The 14,832-nt window shown below is 47.8% G+C and overlaps 1 pseudogene; it reads left to right on the top strand.

Annotated features, from left to right (window-relative positions):
* Positions 1 to 178: 178 nt before the first annotated feature.
* LOC121561109 lies at positions 179 to 14,560 on the top strand (annotated as a pseudogene).
* The last annotated feature ends 272 nt before the right edge of the window (positions 14,561 to 14,832 follow it).

A 14,832-nucleotide genomic window follows, 5' to 3' on the forward strand; every position in this document is an offset into this window, starting at 1 on the left:
TCTTGTGGTAGCTATAGGCTATTGCATTTGTCACCTCTCATTTCATTGCTTTCCAATGGAATTTGAGATGTCACCACCACCTACTCAAGGGTTAAAGGTAAGACAACTCCCATATGAAATCACGGAAGTGAGCATTCCCACATGTAAGGAGTAGCTGGGTCTTTTTCTGGGGAAGAACATGTCTATGGTAAACAGAAACCTTGTTATTTTTTGTTTTTATGTGCAGTAACTAACAATCATCTGTTTAAAATGTTAGATACCTTCTAGGTGTCATGCATTTCTTTTTAAAACAGTTTTTTTGCAGCGAATCTATTATGACGCTACTGCAAATAGCTTCGTGTAGACACATGCATTTTAACTGATGTGTGTGGCATATAGGACTGATTTTGTCATAGGGAGAATTTTTGGGGTGTTAAGGTATTCAACTTATTTTTAAGTCGGATACAAATATTTTGACACAATGTGGTGTGGAAGTATTTTCAGCATCCGCTGATTTACATATTATTCTCAGTATATAGGGGAAATTATGTGTGTGGTTTTGTTTAACTGACCTTGTGGTACCAGAAGTCCTCACAAGGATAGTAAAACAAGAACATTTTGACAAGTGGGGACTAAATACTATTTTAGGTTTAGGGTTACAATTAGGGTTTGGGTTAATGTTAGGTTAAGGGTTAGATTTAGGGTTAAGGAAAATAGGATTTTGGATGGAAATCGATTCTTTGGTCCCCACAAGGAGCGCAATACAAAACTTTTTTTTCTCTTCTCGAGGCTGAATTTGAAAAGGCTGCGGATGAGGTGAGGAGGCTGACCGTACAACCTAGCTACGCTGAACGATTAGTTACCGGAGTGTAACTCCAGTTCTATGAGTGGAGCGGAGCCCCATAGGGGAGCTCTGCTCCTAGTGGTTTACCCTCTGCCCTAAGGCAGCAACAGCCTGAGACAAAATTATGCACACACCTACAGCCAATAGGAGTACAGGTGTCCCTATAAGAGGGGATGCCTCCCCTCAATCAGCCTCCCGAGATATTTTTCTTCAGCGAGACTAGAGAGGGTCGGCAGGGCCTTAAGTCTATGGGGCTCCGCTCCACTCATAGAACTGGAGTTACACTCCGGTAACTAATCGTTCTATATCGTGGAGCTCCGCCCCATAGGGGAGCTCTGCTCCTAGTGGTTTAAGGCGGAGCGTAGCGCTCCCAAAATGTACTCCCTGCCGAGCCTAACACTTCCCATCGAAACGAGAAGGTCAGGCCTAGCAATGGCTGCAACCGAGTCCCGCAGTACTGCAACTAAAAACGCCTACGGGCGTCACAATATACCGCGTCATCGGTTAAAGACCCGCACCACCTAGTCCAATGGCAATGCCAATGACTAGTGGGCAGATCACCAGAATAGAAGCCATACTAATCTGTACTAGAAGATAGATGTGCCTCAATATCCTGTGAAAACACTACCAACCACTAATGGAATGACACCAAGTGTCACTCTACATTGTAAACGCGTAGACCGCCTCACTCACTCAATGGAATCCCAGAGATTAGTGGGCAGGAACAAAACATGAGTCATACTAAACTGAACAAGCAGATAGATGACCTCACCTTCTGTCAATCAACGCATGCCTCTACTGTACTGAACCTGTCAGTCAGGATTCATGCCACAAAATATGTTTTCTTATCCAAAGCGGACCTGATGGAAACCTTGTCCATAGTCCTGCTTTTCCCTCTCTTCCTAGCTCAAGATCTCCCTTCAGCTATGCTGAGTACAGACCGAGCCAAAGAGTTAGAAAACACATCTATCAAAAAACACGTCTTCTTAACCAAAGCGGACCTGATGGAAACCTGTGTCCACAGTCCTGCTTCTCCTCTCTATCTTGCTCAAGATCTCCCTTCAGCCACGCTGAGTACAGATCGAGCCAGAGAGTTAGAAGACATATCTAAGAGATAGAAACGGATAAATGGAGACGGCGTCGACCAGGATGCTGCTCTACAGATATCCTCTACCCCTGTTCCTCTGAAAAGGGCAGTAGAAGCCGCTACTCCACGAGTGGAGTGAGCTCTGATACCCTGAGGCAATTGCTGCCCTGCTGCCTCATAAGCTGTCTCAATGCCTTCACAAAGCCAGTGAGACAACCGCTGTTTTGAAAGTGGTCTACCTAGTGCAGCCGCACCGTGACACACAAACAACTGAGGCGATGACCTAATCGCTGCTGTGCGCTCGATGTAACACGCCAAAGCGCGTACCGGGCACAGGCGATGGAGCTTTTCCTCACTCCTCTCTCTATGAGGAGGAGGAGAAAAAGCCCACAGCTCCACGGTCTGTGACCTATATGAACTCTTAATAACCTTCGGCACAAATGCCGGGTTAGGACGTAACACTGCTCTGCTCAGGTCACCATTGATGGCCAGGCAGTCAGGTCTCGTCGAAAGAGCACACAAATCACTAACCCGCTTAGCTGTAGACAAAGCGAGCAACAGTGCTGTCTTAATAGACAGCATCTTGAGGGGTATTTGATTCAATGGCTCGAACGGCGACTTACATAGCGCTTCGAGTACCAAAGCCAAATCCCACTGAGGAAGCGTGACTCTAGGTGTTGGCCTAAGTCGCCGCGTTCCTAATAGGAAGCGTTTCACTAGAGGGTGGCTAAAGACATTGTCTCTGCCAAAGCCCTCATGACAAGCTGAAATCGCTGCTGCAAACACCCTAAAAGTGGCAGGCGATTTTTGCTTATCAAACATGAGATGTAGAAAAGAGAGAATACTCTCCACCTGACAGCTCATGGGGTCTACACCTTGTGTGACACACCATCGTGAAAACACGTTCCATCTACTGGCATACATCTTAGAAGTGGAACTGGCACGTGAACCCTGTATGGTCCTGATCACTGCATCAGATAACCCACGGCGCTCTAGCCTGTCCCTCTCAGCAGCCAGGCCTTCAGTGGTTGGCCGATTATGGGCAATTTCCCTATCGTGCCTCCCGCCTGAGACAACGCGTCCCGTCGATGTGGAATTGGCCAAGGTGGCGCAATCAACATCTGACTCATCTCCGCAAACCAAGGAGCCCCCGGGCGATCGGGCGCTATCAGTATCACTGACAGCCCCCCTGACCTCACCCTGGCTAGCAGTGGGAGAATGCAGGACAGCGGAGGGAATGCATACAGGAGAACTCTCGGCCACGGTTGGTGCGCAAAGGCGTCCCTTCCCAGTGGCGGTTCGTCCTGTTCCCTCGGAGAGAACCACAGAGGACATTGCGCGTTCACACGTGATGCGAATAGGTCCACCTCGGCTCTCCCGAATTGTTCCCAAATCTGAAGAACAATGTCCAGGTGCAGACACCACTCGTCGCCTCGAGGACCCCCTCTTGACATGAGGTCTGCTCCTACATTCAAGTAGCCCGGAATGTGTGCTGCTCTCAATGAGCGAAGGTGCTCGTGAGCCCACAGCCACAATTCCTCTGCCGCCCGATGGAGAGCAGGAGACCTGACTCCTCCCTGGCGATTTATGTGAGCTACTGTGGTCCGGTTGTCTGACCAGACCAGCACATCGCAAGTGGGTCAGAACCAGTCGAACCGTTTCCAACTCCAAGAGGTTGATATGACGACCTGATTGAGGCCACACACCTCCTATCGCTTGGGTCTGACATGTCCCTCCCCATCCCGTCAGGGACGCATCCGTGAATACTGGGATGTGAGAGGACACCTTTCCTATCGGGACTCCGTGCGTGAGAACGCGGGTTTCTCCAATAGTTCAGATCTGCACTGAGCGAGAGTGGAACCACCACCAACCGATGACGTTGACGCAATGGGTCTAGTCTTAGTTGGGTGAACCATCGCTGCATCCTGCGCATATGCAGGAGTCCCAGCGGAACCACAGAGTGGGCTGACGACATGAGACCCAAAAGTGACATGATCGACAGCGCCGTCACCGTGTGATTCGGACGACACTTCCTCAGGGCTAGCAACAAGGCTACCCTTCGGGGGTCCGAAATTCGAGCCCTCATCCTCACAGTGTCTAGCTGTATCCCCAGGTAGACAATCTGATGAGTGGGCCAGGGCGCGCTCTTTTTCCAATTCACAGCAAACCCCAGACTTGTGAGATGCATCACTGTCTGTGTTGTGTGAGTGATCGCCAGCTCTGCTGACGGGGCGAGAACCAGTAGGTCGTCCAGGTAGGCTAGTAGCCGTATTCCCTGACGACGCATAGCGGTTCCAATGCCGCCTCCACACACTTGGAAAATGTGCGAGGTGCCAGGGCGTACCCAAATGGCATCCTCGTGTATTCGTACGCCACCCCTTGAAAGGCGAACCGCAGAAACTTCCTGTGACGCGGCTGAACCGGCACATGAAAGTACGCGTCCTTTAGGTCTATGCTCGTACAAAAGTCCCCTCTCTGGACACATTCCAGCAGACGTTTTGTCGTTAGCATTCGGAAGGGCCGTTTGGTCATGCTCTCGTTGAGAATGCGTAAGTCCAAAATCGGCCTCACTCCCCCCGTCTTTTTGGGCACTAGGAAATAAGGCGAATATAGCCCTTTGTTCCTTTGCTCTCGGGGAACTACTGTCACCGCCTCCTTCGCCAAAAGTTCCGTAATCTCTGTCATCAGAGCGGCCACTTTGTCTGGCGTTTTCATCACCGTCTCCACCACTCCCCTGAACGGGGGTGGGGTCCGGTGGAATTGGAGAGCATAACCCTTCTGCAACGTCTGTTCTAGCCAGCGTGAGAGGGTGCAGCTTCTTCGCCACTGCCAGCAATGCAGAGAAAGTGGCTGAGCACGAAGCTGTGGTGCATTCAGTAGGAAGGACCTGTATTCCTCTATGGCCCTTACCGCCACTGTTCCCCAACATTGAAGTGGTGGAACAGCCCAAGGTGGGCCTCCCGTGAAAGGGAGAGGAATCATCAATGTGTTCTGAGAAAGAAAGAGGAGCAGGGACGTCGGTTAAACCCGTAACCGTCGTATTCCTGCCCTCCTTGAACGCATCGCGGGTCTGAATTGCACTGACCGAGGTCACAGCCTGCGGCAGGGCACCATCCCCAGCAAGCGATTGCGTCATCTTAGGTGACTGCAATTCGCTATCAGAGACCTTCACTACAGTACTCCTAGAAGTCTGTAGTATGAGGTCTCTATGAGGTAAAACAAGGCGGCGCCTTGATACCTTCTTAACTTTCACCTTCTGTGTGTGTTCAACTCTGCACCCCTGGTGGGTTGATTCACGCTCAGTGTGGTGAGTACTGGCTCGTTCTGTCAGGGGAGCTGATACTTTGGTTATACCCATAACCCTAGTAATCCGGCCCTCCGTGAACGTAGCATGGGTCTGAATCGCATTAACCGAGACCTTAGTCTGCGATAATGCGCCGTCCCCAGATAGCTGCTGTGTTACAATGCCTGGGGGCGCCGATACTCTGGACACCTTAGTGACCGCAGTAATCGGGCCCTCCGTGAACGCAGCATGGGTCTGGCTCGTACTAGCGGAGACCTTAGTCTGTCCCCAAATAGCGGCTGCGTCCTCATGTCAGAATCTGACCGGGACTGCTGCTTTCTATGTAAAGCACTTCTTATACGTGAAGTGTGATGTGACGACCTGATTGAGGTCTTACGGATACCTACTCTAAGTGCCTGTTCAGCAACGCACCCTCGGTGGGCTGAACGGCTCTTAGAATGGTAAGGAAGAGAGGGTGAGATTTGAACGCTCTCGGACGTATTATGGAAAATAGTCTATTTTTTGACAAAGTCAGGTGGAGCCAACTCTTTATTAAATACATCAACAAAGGCATTTACATCAACACCCATCCCTTCAACCGAAGGGTGGGGGGGGACAGTGGGCACGTTCGACACCATCGATGCGTCCTCCATCCTCTCCCCCGCGTCCCGTCACGTACGCCTCCTCTTGCCTCCCTTGGAGGGCCAGGTCGGCGTCCTCGTCACCTCCCTCGCCAGCTGTAGTGGGGCTACCGTAGCTGCTGGAAGGGCGGGGCCCGTTCCCTTGCTGCTCGTGGCCGCCGGATGACGCCGCCTCGCCGTAGACCCCGGTCTACTTAGAGGGGCGGAGGTAGATGGCCTTTGGGATGGAGGGGGGCCGAGTCGTCCTGCCAACGGCAGGTGCTTGGCCAGCTGCTTCTTCTCCTCCTCCAGCTTGGAAAAGCGCTCCGTCGCCTCTTTGACTGCGACCCCAAAGAGGCCGTCGTCAGAGAGGGGGGCGTTCAAGAGAGACGTCCTGTCTGCCTCTTTCATGGATGTCAAGGACAACCAGAGGTGTCGTTCCCCGACAACCGAAGTGGCCATGGACCTCCCCGCGCAGACTGCGGACGCCTGTGTCAGGTGGAGTATGGCGCCAGAAATTCTGGACGCCTCCTCCACCTCCTCCGGTGCCAGCTCTGTCTTGCCCGTGGTTAAACGGGACAGAGAGGCCGCCAAGAGGGCAATATTGTTAGCTGCTGCTACAGCTTGGGCTCCCAACCCAAAGGACTTCTCTAACAGCGACGCTGTGAGTCGGTCCTTCTGGGATGGCAACGTGGCCTTCTTGGAAGAGGGCCAAGGGCTCGAACCCGGTACGAGATACGCCGCCATGGCGCTCTCTAACCTGGGGATTCCCTGACCCTGAAACCTTCCTTCCACTCTCGTGAATGGGAGATCCGCTTTTACCGGCGAACGCGCCGCTAAAGGTGCCTCCCACGAGCCCTCAACGTACCTAGCCAAAGAAGGCATGGCAGGAGCCACTGGCTCTGCTGCATTCTTTGGCCTGGAATAAGGACCATCATATCAACCTCCGGTCCGGAGGGAAGAGGGGGCAGCCTTATCACCAGCTGTTGAGCAGCTCTCTCAATGAGACCCGGAAAATCAGATCTCAGAGAGGCTGCAGCGAAATAGAGAGCTTCTGATCTCTCAGAGCTCGTATCCCCTTCACTATAGGGACTACAAGCCCTCTCGCTCTCCAAAGGAAAGGGGGGCTTGAAAGTATGAGGGATGGGGTCCGACTGTTCCATTGGAATGCCAGACCCCCCCTCAAAGTCCCTATCTTCCCCCGAGTCTGCGCCGTCGGACGACGCCTCTGAAGCAGAGGCTAGTATCGACAGCACGTCCTCAAGGGGGATGTCCTCCCTGAAAAACGCCCAACGCTGCTTCCTCTCCTTTAAAGAAAGGAGGGCGCAGGAGGCGCAATTCGGGGGACTGCAGACGCCTTCCTTGGCATGCTGGGATCCCAAACAAACGAAGCACAGGTCGTGGTGGTCACCGGCCGCCATGGAAGTGCATCTGCACTGAGCTCTGAAAAGAGCTTTTGGGGGTGGAAAATCTCCCGGTGTGCTCATTTAGACGACGTTGATGACTGGAATATCAACGGCGTTTTCGTCCTGAGTCTTGTGCTTCGTCTCTTCTTGGCTCTTCAGTCTAGTCATCCAGTCGCTGAAGAAAAAGGGAGGCTGATTGAGGGGAGGCATCCCCTCTTATAGGGACACCTGTACTCCTATTGGCTGTAGGTGTGTGCATAATTTTGTCTCAGGCTGTTGCTGCCTTAGGGCAGAGGGTAAACCACTAGGAGCAGAGCTCCCCTATGGGGCGGAGCTCCACGATATAGAACTAGCAGTTGTATATGGTTTGTACAAGCAGGCAACAATTGGCAACATCAACACGGGTGAGTCATTCTGTTCAACCTGTCCTACAGGCTGCACCTCATTCTTAAAGCCAAATCCCTGATTATTGTCTAATCTTTCTGGTACCACTTCAAGCATCAAGATAATGACATACAACTTCTTATAAGTATGGCCAGGAGTTTTGGGGCACTTTGAGGCACTGTGCTTTTACCGGTATTTCCAGCATTGTCAGCTAGTGCTGCTGCAGGTAGGAAATGTTCTGTAATTGACGCAAGCTGTCTCCACTCAATCAATCCATGTCTGGTTGGCGGGGGTATCGCTTAAAGCAAGGGAGGCATAGCTCTGTGAATCTTAATCGCACAAAGCCTATTATTTGGCAGGGAATACTATTTGTACACCTCACTTTTCTCAAACTGATCCTCTAACGGACTCGGAAGTTGTAGCAAAAAAATTGTCAATTAAGGGCAGTTAATGTGGAGAGTCAATGAAACCAACCATGAAAGTATATTTTAGTGAATTCGGTGAGTAGCCCCGAATAGGACTCGAACACGGGTCCTGCGACTGTTAAACCAACACCTTAACCGTACAGTCGAGGTCAAGTTTTGAGAATGACAAAGTATTGGTCTTCACAAAGTTTGCTGCTTCAGTGTTTTTAGATATTTGTCAGATGTTACTATGGTATACTGAAGTATAATTACAAGCATTCCATAAGTGTCAAAGGCTTTTATTGACAATTACATTACGTTTATGCAGAGAGTCAATATTTGCAGTGTTGACCCTTCTTTTTCAAGACCTCTGCAATCCGCCCTGGCATGCTGTCAATTAACTTATGGGCCACATCCTGACTGATGGCAGCCCATTCTTGCATAATCAATGCTTGGAGTTTGTCAGAATTTGTGGGTTATTGTTTGTCCACCCGCCTCTTGAGGATTGACCACAAGTTCTCAACGGGATTAAGGTCTGGGGAGTTTCCTGGCCATGGACCCAAAATGTTGATGTTTTGTTCCCCGAGCCACTTAGTTATCACTTTTGCCTTATGGCAAGGTGCTCCATCATGCTTGAAAAGGCATTGGTCGTCACCAAACTGTTCTTGGATGGTTGGGAGAAGTTGCTCTCGGAGGATGTGTTGGTACCATTCTTTATTTATGGCTGTGTTTTTAGGCAAAATTGTGAGTGAACCCACTCCCTTGGCTGGGAAGCAACCCCACACATGAATGGTCTCAGGATGCTTTACTGTTGGCATGACACAGGACTGATGGTAGCGCTCACCTTGTCTTCTCCGGACAAGCTTTTTTCCGGATGCCCCAAACAATCGGAAAGGGGATTCATCAGAGAAAATGACTTTACCCCAGTCCTCAGCAGTCCAATCCCTGTACCTTTTGCAGAATATCAGTCTGTCCCTGATGTTTTTCCTGGAGAGAAGTGGCCTCCTCTCTGCCCTTCTTGACACCAGGCCATCCTCCAAAAGTCTTCGCCTCACTGTGCGTGCAGATGCACTCACACCTGCCTGCTGCCATTCCTGAGCAAGTTCTGCACTGGTGGTGCCCCGATCCCGCAGCTAAATCAACTTTAGGAGACGGTCCTGGTGCTTGCTGGACTTTCTTGGGTGACCTGAAGCCTTCATTGATGATCTGATAAATGGTTGATTTAGTTGCAATCTTACTAGCAGCAATGTCCTTGCCTGTGAAGCCCTTTTTGTGCAAAGCAATGATGATGGCACGTGTTTCCTTGCAGGTAACCATGGTTAACAGAGGAAGAACAATGATTTCAAGCACCAACCTCCTTTTAAAGCTTCCAGTCTGTTATTCTAACTCAATCAGCATGACAGAGTGATCTCCAGCCTTGTCCTCGTCAACACTCTCACCTGTGTTAACAAGAGAATAACTGACATGATGTCAGCTGGTCCTCTTGTGGCAGGGCTGAAATGCAGTGGAAATGTTTTTTGGGGGGATTAAGTTCATTTTCATGGCAATTAATTAATTCTTTGCAATTAATTGCAATTCATCTGATCACTCTTCATAACATTCTGGAGTATATGCAAATTGGCATTATAAAAACTGAGGCAGCAGACTTTGTGAAAATTAATATTTGTGTCATTCTAAACTTTTGACCACGACTGTACACCAAGAGGTTCGGACCTCTTGGCGTAACGGTTCATGTGTTGGCTTGACAGTCACTGGACACAGGTTCAAGTCCCGGTTGGGGCTACCCCCCAAGTTTTCTACAACATACAGTACATCCATGGTTGGTTTCATTGACTCTCCCCTTAAACTGCCCCTAATTTACCCTTTTTTAGCTACAACTTTGGACTCCGTTGGGGAGGATCAGTTTGAGTAAAGTGAGGTTTAGAATCACTGATCTACAAATGGTATTCCTTGGCAAATAATAGATTTTGTGCGATTTAAGATTAGCAGAGCTACTCATCCCCTGGCTTAGGCAATCCCCCTGCCAAACACACACGCACAACTGGATATGGATTGATTGGAGACAGCTTGTGTCAATTCCAGAACATTTCCTACCTGCTGCAGCGCTAGTGGATGATGCAGGTAATACCAATAAAAGTAGTGTCTCAGTGCCCCAAAACCCCTGGTCCTACTTATAAACAGGTATCAGCCTATAGTGTCTTATTACAAGGCATATATATATATATATATATATATATAACAGTTGAAGTCGGAAGTTTACATACACTTAGGTTGGAGTCGTTGACCTGTTTTTCCACCACTCCACACATTTCTTGTTAACAGAATATCGTTTTGGCAAGTCGGTTAGGACATCTACTTTGTGCATGACACAAGTCATTTTTCCAACAATAGTTTACAGACAGATTATTTCACTTATAATTCACTGTATCACAATTCCAGTGGGTCAGAAGTTTACATACACTAAGTTCACTGTGCCTTTTAAACAGCTTGGAAAATTCCAGAAAATGATGTCTTGGCTTTAGAAGCTTCTGATAGGATAATTGACATCATTTGAGTCAATTGGAGGTGTACCTGTGGATGTATTTCAAGGCCTACCTTCAAACTCAGTGCCTCTTTGCTTGACATCATGGGAAAATCAAAAGAAATCAGCCAAGACCTCAGGAAAAAAAAATAGTAGACCTCCACAAGTCTGGTTCATCCTTGGGAGCAATTTCCAAATGCCTGAAGGTACCACGTTCATCTGTACAAACAATAGTACGCAGTATAAACACCATGGGACCACGCAGCCGTCATACCGCTCAGGAAGGAGACGCGTTCTGTCTCCAAGAGATTAAGGTACTTTGGTGCGAAAAGTGCAAATCAATCCCAGAACAACAGCAACAGACCTTGTGAAGATGCTGGAGGAAATGGGTACAAAAGTATCTATATCCACAGTGAAACTAGTCCTATATCGACATAACCTGAAAGGCTGCTCAGCAAGGAAGAAGCCACTGCTCCAAAACCACCATAAAAAAGCCAGACTACGGTTTGCAACTGCACATGGGGATAAAGATCGTACTTTTTGTAGAAATGTCCTCTGGTCTGATGAAACAAAAATAGAACTGTTTGGACATAATGACCATCGTTATGTTTTGAGGAAAAAGGGGAACGCTTGCAAGCCGAAGAACACCATCCCAACCGTGAAGCACGGGGGTGGCAGCATCATGCTGTGGGGGTGCTTTGCTGCAGGAGGGACTGGTGCACTTCACAAAATAGATGGCATCATGAGGAAGGAACATTATGTGGATATATTGAAGCAACATCTCAAGACAGTCAGGAAGTTAAAGCTTGGTCGCAAATGGGTCTTCCAAATGGACAATGACCCCAAGCATACTTCCAAAGTTGTGGCAAAACGGCTTAAGGACAGCAAAGTCAAGGTATTGGAGTGGCCATCACAAAGCCCTGACCTCAATCCTATAGAACATTTGTGGGCAGAACTGAAAAAGCGTGTGCGAGTAAGGAGGCCTACAAACCTGACTCAGTTACACCAGCTCTGTCAGGAGGAATGGGCCAAAATTAACCCAACTTATTGTGGGAAGCTTGTGGAAGGCTACCCGAAATGTTTGACCCAAGTTAAACAATTTAAAGGCAATGCTACCAAATACACTCAATTAGTATGTAAAACTTCTGACCCACTAGGAATGTGATGAAAGAAATAAAAGCTGAAATAAATCATTCTCTCTACTATTATTTTGACATTTCACATTCTTAAAATAAGACGGGGAATTTTTACTAGGATTAAATGTCAGGAATTGTGAAAAACTGAGTTTAAATGTATTTGGCTAAGATGTATGTAAACTTCCGACTTCAACTGTATATATAATTATTTGTAATTTTTTTGTTGTATTTTACCCCCTTTTTCGATCTACTCATCACTGCAACTCCCCAACGGGCTCGGGAGGCGAAGGTCCAGTCATGCGTCCTTCGAAACATGACCCGCCAAACCGCGCTTCTTACACCCACCTGCTTAACCCGGAAGCCAGCCGCACCAATGTGTCGTAGGAAACACTGTTCAACTGACTACCGAGGTCAGCCTGCAGGCGTCCGGCGTGCCACAAGGAGTCGCTAGAGCCTCACCGGCCAAACCCTCACCTAACCCGGACGACGTTGAGCCAATAGTGCGCCGCCAAATGGGACTCCCGATCACGACACAGCCTGGGATCGAACCCGGGTCTGTAGTTACAATTTTAAAGGCAATGCGCCTTAGACCACTGAGCCACTCGTGAGACCAAGGCTTATAATTTTGTCTCTATATGCATTTCTCAAGAGTTAAATGTCTTGACTTATCAATTGTTTAGCTGCCTTTTTGTCTGTAAGTAAACCATTCAGGGACGGACATTTAGGCCGGTGACCTGAACATGCTCTGATGTTGCCCCGTTGGGCAGGTGATTTAAAAAGTGAATACTTCCAGTAGGCCTAGCCTAAAACTGATCTTTGTGAAAGACAGACGATGTTTGGCAGTCGGGCAAGTTGAGCCTGCTCTGAGAACAACCAAAATACAAAGAATTCCAGTTCTTCTTTTTCAGATTCCTCCCCTGTGTATGTGAAAGGCAGGCAATATATGGCACTATTGCGTGTAAAATATACTGAACAAAAAAATATAAATGCAACATGTAAAGTGTTGGTCCCATGTTTCAAAAGCTGAAAAATATCCCAGAAATGTTCCATATGCACAAAAAGCTTATTTCTCTCATTGTGTGTACACATTTGTTTACATCCCTGTTGGTGAGTATTTCTCCTTTGCCAAGATAATATATCCACCTGAGAGGTGTGGCATATCAATAAGCTGAATAAACAGCATGATCATTACCTAGGTTCACCTTGTGCTGGGGACAATAAAAGGCCACTCTAAAATGTCCCTCAAGTTGAGGGAGTGTGCAATTTGCATGCTGACTGCAGGAATGTCCACCAGAGCTGTTGCCAGAACTGAACGTTTTAGAGAATTTGGCAGTACGTCCAACTGGCCTCACAACCGCAGACCACGTGTAACCATGCCAGCCCAGGACCTCCACATCTGGCATCTTCACCTGCAGGATGGTCTGAGACAAGCCACCCGGACAGCTGATGAAACTGTGGGTATGCACAACTGAAGAATTTCTGCACAAACTGTCAGAAACCATCTCAGGGAATGTCATCTGTGTGCTCATTGTCCTCAACAGGATCTTGACCAGACTGCAGTTCGACGTTATAACGGACTTCAGTGGGCAAATGCTCACCTTCGATGGCCACTGGCACACTGGAGAAGTATGCTCTTCATGGATGAGTTCTGGTTTCAACTGTACTGGGCAGATGGCAGACAGCGTGTATGATGTCATGTGGGTGAGCGATTTGCTGATCTTAACGTTGTGAATAGAGTGCCCCATGGTGGCTGTGGGGTTATGGTAGTGCAGGCAGAAGTTATGGACAACGAACACAGTTGCATTTTATTGATGTCAATTTGAATGCACAGAGATACAGTGACGATACCCTGAGGCCCATTGTTGTGCCATTCATCCGCCACCATCACCTCATGTTTCAGTATGATAATGCACGGCCCGATGTCGCAAGGATCTGTACACCATTCCTGGAAGCTGAAAATGTCCCAGTTCTTCGATGGCCTGCATACCTAGACATGTCAACCATTGAACATGTTTGGGATGCTCTGGATTGATGTTTCCGACAGCGTGTTCCAGTTCCCGCCAATATCCAGCAACTTCGCACAGCCATTGAAGAGGAGTGAGACAACATTCCACAGGCCACAATCAACAGCCTGATCAACTCAATGCGAAGATGTCGGGCTGCATGAGGCAAATCTGTATTCCCAGTCATGTGAGATCCATAGATTAGGGCCTAATGTATTTATTTATATGAACTGTAAAATTGTTGCATGTTGCGTTTTATATTTTGGTTCAGTGTAGTTTATTTTTACATTATCGGGAAAGCGATCATAATCTTCGGGTAACCAAAAAATAATCCTGACTTACCCGATGGGCAAGTGTCTTTCAGACTTTGTTAATACCTGCCAGTTAAAGTAATATTTTTGTTGATGTAAGAGTAACTTTGAAAATGTATGTGTTGTGTCCACAGAGCGTCCGGGAATATTTGACTTCCAAGGAAAATCTAAATGGGATGGTTGGAAAGCACAGGAAGGTAAGTATTTTGGACAATGTATTATTCTGCCTTTCTACTCTCTCTGTTTTGAATGTAACACAAATCTTCAATGTGTCCTGTTTCTATTTTCAATCCAATAGGAAAGTCCAAAGAAGATGCCATAAAATAATATATTGCCTTTGTGGAAGAAATGAAAGCAAAGTATCCAATGTAGAGGTTATCTTTAGGACATTAGTGCACATATTTTTCTAAGAACCATTTTATAATAAAGCAATAAGGCACGAGGGGGTGTGGTATATGGCCAATATACCACGGTTAAGGGCTGTATCAAGGCACTCTGCTTTGCGTCGTGCGTGCCTAAGAACAGCCCTTAGCCATGGTATATTGACCATCTACCACAAATCCCAGAGGTGCCTTATTGCTATTATAAACTGGTTACCAATGTCATTAGAACAGTAAAAATAAATGTTTTGTCATACCCGTGGTATAAGGTCTGATATACCACGGCTGTCAGCCAAATCCGCATTCAGGGCTTGAACCATCCAGTTTATAATAAATTACCATGAGCAAGAAGAAAAGGGACCAAATCTGACATTTTACATGGGTGAAGTGTTGAGACAACCAAGATGACCGTTTGTTAGACAACTCACCAGCAATTTGTTATCCTCTTAAAAAAGTGCAGCCTTTTGATCTGGG

This window comes from Coregonus clupeaformis, unplaced genomic scaffold, assembly GCF_020615455.1.
Source record: "Coregonus clupeaformis isolate EN_2021a unplaced genomic scaffold, ASM2061545v1 scaf3332, whole genome shotgun sequence".
NCBI lineage: Eukaryota > Metazoa > Chordata > Actinopteri > Salmoniformes > Salmonidae > Coregonus > Coregonus clupeaformis.